The sequence below is a fragment of the Salvelinus sp. IW2-2015 genome, unplaced genomic scaffold (genome assembly GCF_002910315.2).
Source record: "Salvelinus sp. IW2-2015 unplaced genomic scaffold, ASM291031v2 Un_scaffold2154, whole genome shotgun sequence".
NCBI classification, from domain to species: Eukaryota; Metazoa; Chordata; class Actinopteri; order Salmoniformes; family Salmonidae; genus Salvelinus; species Salvelinus sp. IW2-2015.
In genome coordinates, this window is record NW_019943486.1 from 248,562 (window position 1) to 261,793 (window position 13,232).

At 42.3% G+C, this 13,232-nt stretch overlaps 1 pseudogene; it reads right to left on the minus strand.

Annotated features, from left to right (window-relative positions):
• Positions 1–3,069: 3,069 nt before the first annotated feature.
• Positions 3,070–12,668, minus strand: LOC112073119 (CMP-N-acetylneuraminate-beta-galactosamide-alpha-2,3-sialyltransferase 1-like; annotated as a pseudogene).
• Positions 12,669–13,232: the final 564 nt, after the last annotated feature.

A 13,232-nucleotide genomic window follows, 5' to 3' on the forward strand; every position in this document is an offset into this window, starting at 1 on the left:
GATCCTTGATGAAATCCTGCTCTAGAGCGCCCAGGACCTCAGACTGGGGTAAAGGTTCACCTTCCAACAGGACAACGACCCAAAGTTTTTAATTTGTATTTATTTAACTATCACAAAGGCAAGACAACACAGGAGTGGCTTCGGGACGAGTCTCTGAATGTCCTTGAGTGGCCCAGCTAGAGACCGGATTTGAACCCGATCGAACATCTCTGGAGAGACCTGAAAATAGCTGTGCAGCAACGCTCCCCATCCAACCTGACAGAGCTTGAGAGGAGAAACTCCCCAAATATAGGTGTGCCAAGCTTGTAGCGTCATACCCAAGAACACTTGGAGCTGTAATCTCTGCCAAAGGTGCATCAACAAAGTACTAAGTAAAGGGTCTGAATTCTTATGTAAATGTGATATTTCAGTTTATTTTGTATACATAAACAAAAACACAGTAACCACTGACTGAGTCAAGTTGCAGAATGAAGATTAATTATAAAAAAGGGGAGACTTAGGTGTGGGTGCGCGCACGCACACACCCATATGTAACTGACACTATACTGCAGCACACTAACATTGGATGTAATGCATTTTATGTCTACCAGAGATTTCATTTAACACATTTAGAAAATTATAGAGATGACGATTGATATTAAATACACAGCCACCAACATTGGAATAATACAAAATGCACCTCAAATCAGTATTTCATAAATTAAAAAGATGCAGTCCGGGATCTTAAGCACAACAAACTCGTAACATTTTGCAGGGATTGGATGATATCACACATTTTGTAAAAATAAAATAACTAAATTAATGACGTAGTACACACAAAAAAAAAGGGGGACCACTTTTGGCTCATGAGCACCACTCAAAACTATCTGTAATTATACAAACATTTGAGAGTGCATCTTTAAAATGAATACTTCCCTTCACAAACAATATTTCTTCATAGTTATCATAACGGCCAATGCTTAATATATTTCAACATATCAGAAGTCTAGCCTAAAACATTTCACACAAAAACATTTGAAAACACCCATCAACATAGAAATCCCTGAGAATGCGTTCCATCTTAGATATCCATGTTGACGTGACCTGTGCCCGTACTCCGCAAATCAGTCCACAAACAATCTGTGGTGGACAGTAGGCTACAGGTCTGCGATACAATGCAACTTCAATTCTTCTATAATAACTAAAAAGGTTGCAAGATCGAATCCCGAGCTGACAAGGTAAAAATCTGTCGTTCTGCCTGAACAAGGCAGTTAACCCACTGTTCCTAGGCCGTCATTGAAAATAAGTATTTGTTCTTAACTGAATTCCCTAGTAAAATAAAAGGTTAAAAAAAAAAAAAAAAAGTGGCTGTGAGTTTGAATCCCATTTGGGGCAAGATTGTTTTTAAGGAGCAAACCCTCCACTGCTGGTCCTCGAGGGAAATAGCACAAAAGTAGGCGATGATCAAAATGCATATAAATTATTATACAATTAAGTGTACACATGTAATTTCACCAAATTTCATTGTAGTGACTAATATTTGTAATATTTTTGGCCTAACCTATAGCCTTTCAGTCGGAGTGACTCCAAGATCCTTTAATGTTCATTTACTACGTGTTACCTGCTCTTCGATTCACAATACAACCAGAATTAGTGTAGGCCTAATAAATATTTGAAGTGTAGGCTGAACTAAAGTCCCATTTTCAATAGGTTATAGCTAGGGGGACACTATCTGGGGTGAATACGTGTAACATTCAACCTATAGGTCTAGGCTTGCCTATATCAACACCATTTTGGACATCATTTTGCTTTCAATAGCTATTTAAACCGGCAATAGGCTATCGTGTTGATATACGCTAGCCCAGCAAATAACACGTCCATGACAATGAGATGGCTCCATTGTCGATCTGAATGTCTATATAGGCTAAGCCAGTCAGTCAATAGCATGCGTTACAGAAAGGAGAGCAGTCAGTCAGTCAATAGCATGCGTTACAGAATAGGAGAGCAGTCAGTCAGTCAATAGCATGCGTTACAGAATAGGAGAGCAGTCAGTCAATAGCATGTGTTACAGAATAGGAGAGCAGTCAGTCAATAGCATGCGTTACAGAATAGGAGAGCAGTCAGTCAATAGCATGCGTTACAGAATAGGAGAGCAGTCAGTCAATAGCATGCGTTACAGAATAGGAGAGCAGTCAGTCAATAGATGCGTTACAGAATAGGAGAGCAGTCAGTCAATAGCATGCGTTACAGAATAGGAGAGCAGTCAGTCGCTTAACTGAATGGGCTTCATAAGTAGTGAAGCCATGAGGCTTCACCTCAGCGGATTTCTGGAGTAGCTTCGCCCTTTACTGGACACTTGGTGAACCTAGCCAGACCAGTCAATTTARACTGTTAAACAAGGTAGMCTAGATAATGATTATAAAAACATTGTAGCCKTAACTTACATGTTGTGTAGTGTACACATCCATGCAGCCTCATATGCTGAGATATTATTAGGCCCTAGTAGCAGTGTTGGTGAAGGCTGAAGTCGTAGGCCTAGCGCTTTATGAAATTCATTCTTAGGCTTCATTTTTAAGGTGATGGCTGTAGTTTCCTTAACAATACCACAATGAATGTAAGTTCATATGTTGAAACAGAAAAATTATAACACGGGAGATTCATACTTACGTCACAGGTGGTGAATATTGTCAGGAACTAGGATTCCTACACTGAGGTAATCATCCAGACAGATTTTTGCATGTGATGCAGTTAATTTGAGTATAAGAACGTGCCAGTGGACTTCTGTTAAGGATGCATTAGTGAAAAAACGCATTGGATCATGCCAATTTTAAACTGGCCGAGACGGAATTTGTTACTGCATATAATTATCTGCTGGCCGTCCACAGCATCGTGGCTAATTTGGCCAGGTTGGCCTATGAGACAAGCTAGCCATTTTAGACCAATGGTTAAACCATGGTCTAAGCCAAAGTTCATAAGTATGGCCCCACATTGTTCAAGTTCACACAAAACCAAAAACGGTAGTGCAGATAAAGGGATAAGGTATTTGAGCACGTAAATGCTGTGCAATGTAGACAATAGGCTAACACCTACTTGATTAATCTGCTTTAATAAAAAGCTTTTTATAGTGTATATACAGCTGTAKGGGAAATTATCTTTATGAATTATAAGCGAAATCCCTTAAATAACTGTAGTTTGTGCATTTCCGAGAGCCTCATGGTGACGTTGTACTCATAGTTTCCATCGTGTAMTCCAGTTTGGAGATTTTTATCGACTAGGGTTTCCCAGTAGTGGTGCCAGTTCCCATCTTTGTCTTTCCCAAATCCATACACATTCACCTGCATTGGAAATACATATTTAGAGAGTTAGTTTCATAAWGTTTACCAAAAGGTTTTATTTATGGCAATGGGATATATTGTGTATCAGCCTACATGATTTGGGTCAGTAATATGTGACGATACCACAGATTGTCAGAACTATGCCAGAACTACGCAAATCCATTAGGTGTCAGAGTTGGTTTCCTGCATTGCGATCATGTGTAGTACACAGTGTGTAGTGGGACGGCAGGTAACCTAGCTACCTAGGTAACCTAGTGGTTAGAGCATTGGGCCAGTAACCGGAAGGTTGCTGGATTGAATCCCTGAACTGACAAGGTAAAAATATGTTGTTCTGCCCCTGAACAAGGCAGTTAACCCACTGTTCCCCGGGCGCCGGAGACATGGATGTCGATTAATGCAGCACCCCCGCCTCTACCGCTCTGATTCAGAGCGGTTAGGTTAAAAGCGAAAGACACATTTCAATTGGACAACTGACTAGGTATTCCCCTTTCACTAGTATACAGTGTGTAGTATACAGTGTGTCTTGCTGAGGAAGTACACTCCTATCCACATTCCTAGCAGAGCATGTTGATATTTAGTATTTATTAGGATCCACATTAGTTCCTGTCAGGGCATGAGCTACTCTTCCTGGGGTCCAAACAATCACGTCGCAAAAGCCTACATCATAAATAAAACATAATTCAAGACATTACTCTAATATTACAAATGTACAATGTAAAATTCACAGTACCACAACATGACTGTGCGTTTGCGTGCGTCTCTTCCGCATTGTGACATGAGGTGTTGTTGTATCTGTTGATATCTATGGGTCTTACCTTGTCACAGATGTGTAGGGATAATATCAAAGCCATGAATCCAGTGGAGGGGTATTTGCCCTGATAGTCAAGCCAGGTTTCATGAACATATTTCATAAACACAGGATTCAGGACCAATACCTGCATGGAATATATTGCACATTACATGTCTATCAACCTGATTTAATTAGAAACAGAGGAATGTCTACTGTGATGCATCAAATTTGAGAAGTCACTTTGTTAGATGGATAGTGTCAGAGATGGGATGCCATGATGCAGTTAGTACACTCCCATTCTGATACGGTCTCAAGCTCTGACTCGTAATGACACATTCACCCCTAGGCAAATACCAATGTAGCTCAGTTGGCAGAGCATGGCGCTTGCAACACCAGGGTTGTGGGTTCAATTCCCAATGGGGATCAGTATGAAAATGTATGCACTCACTAAGTTGCTCTGGAAGAGAGTGTCTGCTAAATTACAAAATAAATACATTTGACATCACCGCCTCCTTTGTTAGGAAACCATTTATTTAGTTGTCGGTTTTAAAAATGTATCTAAACATGGCTCTGCCCATAACACACATCCTCAACTACAAGCAGACCTACTGTCCAAGAGACCGTATAAAAGATCATGCATTAGATATTGCCTGTGTAGATGGATAATAACCATAATAAATGAACAAGGTGACTCACCAAATCTTTGTTGGCCTTTATCTTCTGTCTAAGTGGTAAATATGACCTGTTGAATAAAAGAAGACTTAATTTCATCTAGGAGGTGCTAGCTATGTTATCTTAGGAAAATGCATGGTGTAGCAGGGTTTCCCAACTCCAGTAGCCCTGGACAAGCACACCTGATTCAACTTGTCAACTAATCGTCAAGCCCTCAATGAGTTGAATCAGGTGTTTTTGTCCAGGGACTGTAGGACCAGTGTTGATTAACACTTAACTAAATCAGAAGAGTCCATGATAAGTTGTTACTCACAAAGTGATGTGAGARCCAGTGGTCATGGCGCCTGGTAGCCACTGAAGGTCCAGAGTCTTGAAAGGGATCAACAGGAACCTAGTGGCATTGTCCAGGTCTATTGCACTCTCTGGGTACATGATGTGATACGTGGTCCGTTTCCCAACATCCTCCTCATAGCCAGAGGTAGGAGCCTTGTTCATTCTAGATAGCAGGAACCCATACAATAACTGCAATATTTCAAAGCTCTTCGTTCAACAGTGACAGAACGGGTAGCGCCATCTTTATTTTAAGTAGTCCATTTCTTATTTTCGGCTTCTATGAGTTGATTGGCAGTCAGTAAACAAACTGGTGCACGCTGCTACCTGGAGTGGGCGGTCTGTACAGGCATAAAGCCAAGGTCGGTTATTTACTGCCACATTCAGCTATGGAAGGTTTGTTCCTTTCCACTGGAGCGTGACCTCTACTTCCCACAAATGTAAAAGCGTTGGATTGGTGGAGGCATGGGKTAGCTAGTGGGAGTGCCACCATATCTTACAGTGTCTACAGAAAGTATTCAGACCCCTTGACCATTTCCACATTTTGTTACGTTACAGCCTTATTCTAAAATGTATTAAATCGRCCCCCCCCTCAAATCGACACACAATTCCCCATAATGACAAAGCAAAAGCAGGTTTAAATTGTTGCAAATTTATATAAAAACATAACACAATTACATAAGTATTTAGACCATTTACTTTGTTGAAGCACCTTTGGCAGAGATTCCAGCCTCGCATTTTATGGGTATAACTACAAGCTTGGCACACRTGTATTTGGGGAGTTTCTCCCATTCTMCTCTGCAGATCCTTTCAAGCTCTGTCAGGTTGGTTYGGGAGCYTCGCTGCACAGCWATTTTTTTAGGTTTCTCCAGACATGTTTGATCAGGTTCAAGTCCGGGCTCTYGCTGTYCCACTCAATGACTTGTACCGAAGCCACTCCTGCGTTGTCTTGGCTGTGTGCTTAGGGTCGTTGTCCTGTTGGAAGGTGAGCCGTCACCCCAGTCTGAGGTCCTGAGCGCTCCGGAGCAGGTTTTCTTCAAGGATCTCTCTGTACTTTGCTCTGTTCATCTTTCCCTCATTTCCGACTAGTCTCCCAGTCCCTGCCACTGAATAACATCCCCACAGCATACTTCCACCACGCGTTACCGTGGGATGGTGCCAGGTTTCCTCCAGGCATGACGTTTGGCATTCAGGACAAAGAGTTTAATCTTGGTTTAATCAAATCAGAGAATCTTGTGTCTCATGGTCAGAGTCCTTTAGGTGCCTTTTGGCAAACTCCCAAGCAGGGTGTCATGTGCCTTTCACTGAGGAGTGGCTTCCGTCTGGCCACTACCATAAAGGCCTGATTGGTGAGGTTCTGCAGAGACGGTTGTCTTTCTGGAAGGTTCTCCCTTCTCCCCAAAGGAACTCTGGAGCTCTGTAAGTGACCATCAGGTTCTTGGTCACCTCCCTGACCAAGACCCTTCTCCCCCGATTCCTCAGGTTTGGCCGGGCAGCCAGCTCTAGGAACAGTCTTGGTGGTTCCAAACTTCTTCCATTTAAGAATGATGGAGGTCACGGTTCTTGGGAAACTTCAGTGGCAGCACCTGCCTGCCAGTCCAGCATCACTACTCTGGACGGTTCTGACCTAGAATATGTGGACAACTACAAATACCTAGGTGTCTGGTTAGACTGTAAACTCTCCTTCCAGACTCACATTAAGCATCTCCAATCCAAAATTACATCTAGAATCGTTTTCCTACTTCACAACAAAGCCTCCTTCACTCATGCTGCCAAACATACCCTCGTAAAACTGACTATCCTACTGATCCTTGACTTCAGCGATGTCATGTACAAAATAGCCTCCAACACTCTACTCAGACTGCATCCAATTTGCTATCACAGTGCCATCTGTTTTGTCACCAAAGCCCCATATACTACCCACCACTGCAACCTGTACGCTCTCGTTGGCTGGCCCTCGCTTCTTACTCGTCGCCAAATCCACTGGCTCCAGGTCATCTACAAGTCTCTGCTAGGTAAAGTCCACCTTAGCTCACTGGTCATCATAGCAGCACCCACCTGTAGCACGCGCTCCAGCACGTATATTTCACATGTCACCCCCAAAGCCATTTCCTCCTTTGGATGCCTTTCCTTCCAGTTCTCTGCTGCCAATGACTGGAACGAATTGCAAAAAAATATATATATAAATATATATATATTTATTTTTTTAAATCACTGAAGCTGGAGACTCATAGCTCCCTCACTAACTTTAAGCATCAGCTGTCTGAGCAGCTCACAGATCACTGCACATAGCCCATCTGTAAATAGCCCATCCAACTACCTCATCACCATACTGTATTTGCTCCTTTGCACCCCAGTATCTCTACTTGCACACTCATCTTCTGCACATCTATCACTCCAGTGTTTAATTGATTGCTAAATTGTAATTATTTCACCACTATGGCCTATTTATTGCCTTACCTCATTTGCACACACTGTATAGACTATTTTTCTATTGTGTTATTGACTGTGTTTGTTTATTCCATGTGCAACTCTGTGTTGTGGTTTGTGTCGCACTGCTTTGCTTTATCTTGGCCAGGTCGCAGTTGTAAATGAGAACTTGTTCTCAACTGGCCTACCTGGTGAAATTTTTTTTGGTGAAACAGGATGTATCCAAGATCAATTTTTGAGTTTCATAGCAAAGGGTCTGAATCCTTATGGAAATTTGATATAAATTTGCAAAAATGTTGAGAAACCTGTTTTCACTTTGTCATTATGGGGTATTGTGTGTAGATTGAGGATTATTTTATTTAATCCATTTTAGAATAAGGCTGTAACGTAACAACATGTGGAAACAGGGAAGAGGTCTGAATACTTTCAGAATGCACTGTATATAGTGAACAAGTGCACACTGAGTTGGTGGGGATAATTGGGACATAACTCTCAATTAAATTGGCTGATCCCTCCTACTGACCTGGATGGCAGGCACTGTGCCTGAATACCTGTCCCTTTGCCCTCCCACTTGCCAAGTGCCCTTTTGGGTGGTGGCATAATTATATATTTTTTTGTATACAGTTTGTCTTTGTTGTTCTGAACCCACTGCCCCCCAAGTTGTGACATCTTCAAGTTCACCACCCTGACCCCCAGTCTGCCCTGTACGGAGCTTGCGTGTGCCCGGTTGCCCCCAGTCTGCACTGTACGGAGCTTGCGTGTGCCCGGTTGCCCCCAGTCTGCCCTGTACGGAGCTTGCGTGCGCCCGGTTGCCCCCAGTCTGCCCTGTACGGAGCTTGCGTGCGCGTGCGCACGGTTACCCCCAGTCTGCCCTGTACGGAGCTTGCGTGCGCCCGGTTGCCCCCAGTCTTACCTGTACGGAGCTTGATTTTTTTAAACTAGATGGCTTGCTACACACACTCAACTGGTGACCGCATCTCAAATCCTTTGGATAATGGGGCGCGCGCAATCGCCGTACAGGTCAGACTGGGGGCAACCGGGCGCACCCCATTATCCAAAGGATTTGAGATGCGGTCACCAGTTGAGTGTGTGTAGCAAGCCATCTAGTTTAAATAATCAACAGTACTGGCACAGCAGCATAATATTTGATCAACAATTGATTTAGTCAGTCTGGTTGGCTGATAGCCAACACGCAGCAGAAAGACGGGCGGTTGCCCTTCCAATTTTGAGCACCTACAACAGGGGTGTCAAACTCATTCCACGGAGGGCCTAGTGGTCTGCAGGTTTTTGGTTTTTCCTTTCAATAAAGCCCTAGACAACCAGTGTGGGGAGTTCCTAACTAATTAGTGATGTTAATTCATCAATCAAGTACAAGGGAGGAGCGAAAACCCGCAGACACTCGGCCCTCCGTGGAATGAGTTTGACACCTGTGACCTACAAGGTCTGTTTACGGCCCTGCTTTATGGAATCCTGTGATCCTTCCTTAACCCATAGGAAGACCCACCCAGTTGACTAACTCAAAATGGCTTAAGTCTTCAATGGCACTGCCAATGCTTAAAGTGCGCCCTCTGTCAACACCCTCTGTTGGCCTACCTTATGACAACGTCACTGGAGTTATGAGGGCTCCGAAGTGGGAACCCTTGAGGTTCCCAGAGTTCCCCACCACAGCACAGCTTCCATGGCGCTCATGGCCCGCGTCCATGTGGAGGTCAGCATCAGGGATGACCTGGAACACTTCTCCACCACCTCGCTGAACTTGGCTGTGCTATTGTCATTCTGGATTTCCTGGTGATAAGATGGTACTTTATTTGATTGCACCAGTCAACACATGAAACACCAATAAATACCCAATGGACACGCAGCACAACTCAGATGACAATCATAACATCAGCACAAACCAGTCAAATCTGATGATGTATATTGTGTGATTTGTATATAATGATTTCATGTTCACCTGCAGAGGGAACTGAGCTGTTAAATCTGCTGCAATGCATCATTTCTGAGTATTCTGAGACTTATGTTTGGATTGAACATGGTCTCTGTCCAGAAAAACAGGTTATTGTTGACTACAATAGCAATCAGTTAATCAGTTGTCAGTGACAACGCTTGTATTGCAGCGTGTGAAAGAGCTGGCCTTACTCGATCACTTAYAGYSMRWWAAAKASAYYYGMGWYWWTWTTWTTTTTTTTWMTYWAAKYSMYSYYMAWAAKAKYYYYAAKWSWSASKSRWAAKWSTGMMMRWCKKSKMSRYRWRWCACASYSYWKKSKAWWRTSWSKRRTMRMCRKCAKYYYMKTCTKWAKAKWYWSACKKSWMRWRWRWKWKWRWRMSMSWSAGYGYSKSKWRWAGTGTTCAATTAACCAGCCAATCAGGATTCAAAACCAATTAACAGGGAAGAGGCACAATTTACAATGTTGCTATAGTATTGCCTGGAATGACAAATGGTTAAAATGAGAGGAATTCTGRATCCAACTTGTTTTATCCGGTAGATTAGCAATACATTAAAACAATGTCCTTGTAGTGAAGGGCTCACTCATTCACACAGCCTAAACCCAACCAATAAAAGTTCATTCTGAATTAAAAACTCTCATATAAACAACAAGAGAAAAAGAAACATGCAACAGTATTAACAAGATACTTAACATGTTTGGCCATTTCAATGTATAGTTGTCGTGAGCGTTTGGGACATTCATTGACCATCGTGAATAGGCTAATCCAGTGGTCACCAACCGGTCGATCGCGATCGACTTGTCGATCTCCAAGGCATTTCTAGTCGAACGCCAAACATTTCTGTAAAAAACCCAACGATAAAGCCTTGTGTTCCTATTTTTTGTATTATTAGTCTCGGGCTGTTGGTGTTAGGTGCAGCCAATTTAGCTTCCCTGCGCCCCGGGTAGGCAAACTGTTGCCATGTCATGTGTCTTAAGGTACAAACTCTGCCTTCCCGGTGGGCCTGGAGAGGAAATTAAGTGCACTATGCCAATGCTGGTCAATCAGATTGCTCAAATGACCGAGTCTGCAGTAACGTAGCAGGCATAAAAGAAAGCTACGGCAAAATTGATACTGTGAGATTTCAAAAACATGACTAGATTGACACTCAATGAGTACAGCAAAGAGATGCTGTTTTTATGAGTGAGTTTATGTTTAAGTTCTTACTCCGCACTGTCAACACTTTGTATTCAACACTTGTATAACCAACGCTACATCAAGCAGTGCAGCAGTAATGATTGAGTATGKAGTGCATCTAAAGGCTTGCGATGTATTCTTAGCGGGTTGGGTCTTTTTTAATATCAATGAATATTTCACTTTCTCTGTTCATAGGAGTAACAACATGAATTTGTGCATGAGGCAGAAATAATGCGGTGCGACTCCAGTTTGGCCATCAGCTGGAAGACGGTGACCCTTTTTGGTCAGTGTCGGTGGAGGGAAGGGAGAGCGGAGAGATGTTGAGAGACGGACCCTCAGTCTGCTGCTCTCTCCCTCCGCTGAGACTGACCATCAGATGTAAGCACCATCAGCCCAGTAAAATAAACAGCTAATGATTTAAATGTATGCTCACTCAGCTGTGCCTCACAAGTAATACAACAATAGATCTATTACCGGTGTGATCATATAGTCCACCTCAAATTTGGATTAAAAATAAAAAGATGTCCTGAACAACAATGCATTGGCAGGTAAATTCAAGCAAAGCCAGTATGCGGTGATAATTTACATTTACATTTAAGTCATTTAGCAGACGCTCTTATCCAGAGCGACTTATGTATTGGGTCTATAGTTTACTGCACAAACCTCATTGTTACAGTACTGTTTTTAATTGGTTATTGTTGCATAGGCTTACAATTAATCATGTTAATAAAAAAAAAAAATTTAAATCAGAGCGGTAGATCTCGGCATGCATTTTGACTCAGTGATCGTGACTCAGAAAAGGTTGGTGACCACTGGGCCAATCTATATTGGAGGCTACTGTGACAGTTGAGCAGTCTCATGGTTGAATAAATGTTTCCACATCATAGGTCTATGACCTTGCATCAAAATGGGACATTGATTGGACTTGCATAAAATCATCAATGTGAGGGAATTGCGTCTTCACCCAACGTTTAATCTAAATCCAATGACATGGTATAATGTTTTGTTGATTTCACGTTAGTTGACAAATCAACCGAAATGTAAATCAAAACGAAAAAGGTTGAAWTGATGTCTGCGCTCAGTCGGGTTGTTCTTTAGAGATGGGGTAAGTTAGTGCAATAACGTTTTGAATAAGCAATCATTACGCTTTGAYTAAGCAATCATTACGCGCCACAAGCTACTCTGGTGGGATCGTGTTTTATTTTTCCTAATTTGTTTTTGTTTTCTTTTAACGGTTGACTCAATAAGCATAGTCTTTTTGATGTTGCTAGGGTCAGTGTATAGGCTATAACTTTAATGAATTATAGGCCCTATTGCTGAATGCGAACGTGTTGGARTTGCGCTGGAAATMATTKTATTTATCCAATGTTTGTCATMGCTTTTTGTTTTGTAACGACCCTGGGTTTATGAGCGCATATCGACTCTGCCGCTCGAGCATGCTTTTGGGSCACAGTTGATAGCSCGCTGGACTTCGGGCTAGAAAGTCGAGGCCAGCTCCCTGCCTGTTACATTAGTTAAGACATATTTAAATATATATTAATKAAAAAAATACATTTAMCCTACCCGCCACCACGTTCTGGTATCATCGGGGAGTTCCTTGTTCTCTCTCGTCAGAAATGGTTTGATAGATCTGATGAAGCGCTTCTGAAACCATGGGTCGTCGTCCGGCGGTGGAGAGAAGATACGGTCCAGCGGCCGAAAGGCATTTTTTACAAAATCAACAAATGAATTGGAGGATTGCTGTCCAGAATAAAACACAATGATAGTAGTGATGCAGAGTAGACCCGTGGTTAGAAGGCATTTTCTAATCCTGAAGATACTCATTTCGTAGGTGGTATAGAATCCTCACCACCTGTGAAGAGATCAATAATGAATATGTGACAACGTCCCTAATAATGCTGGTTTCAAATCATCAAGGATCTGGGAACTTCCCGAGCTTTCAAGATTACTGCGAACTTGGAAAGAAAAATCGTTTGATTCTTCTTCTATGAGGTTTAATGGCGGTTGGCATCCAATTTGTTGCGTTACCGCCACCTACTAGACTGGGGTACAACTTCCTTATACCTTGCTTGAAAAAATAAAATTTACTAAATAAATACCCTACCATCTAACACTACACTCACTAATTTCAAAATTATATAAAATAAAATTAACACCACCCTACTCCATTAAATGTATTTATTCCTACCTCATGCCATCATCCTGAAAGGTATGGGACATCACCACTTAACACACCCTGTAACTCTTCTGATGTCAAGTCTCGCACACCCAAATCTCTTTGCAGCTGCCACCACAACCTCAATTTTCTGCGACTTGCTATAAATGATACAAATCTAATCTTACTGAAACTTATATCACTTTTGGCCTATCCCTTTGTACTGGTATACCTCTACTACTKTCACCACTCCCCRTTAACCCACTCCTCTACTTTCTTCACTGGGGGTAAAGTCACTGTGGAAGCCAAGCCATATTATAACCTATGTGTTGTGATAATTGCGAAGTAAATCACTGTGGAAGCCAAGCCATATTATAACCTATGTGTTGTGATAATTGCGTTGTTTGTTCTCTAAATC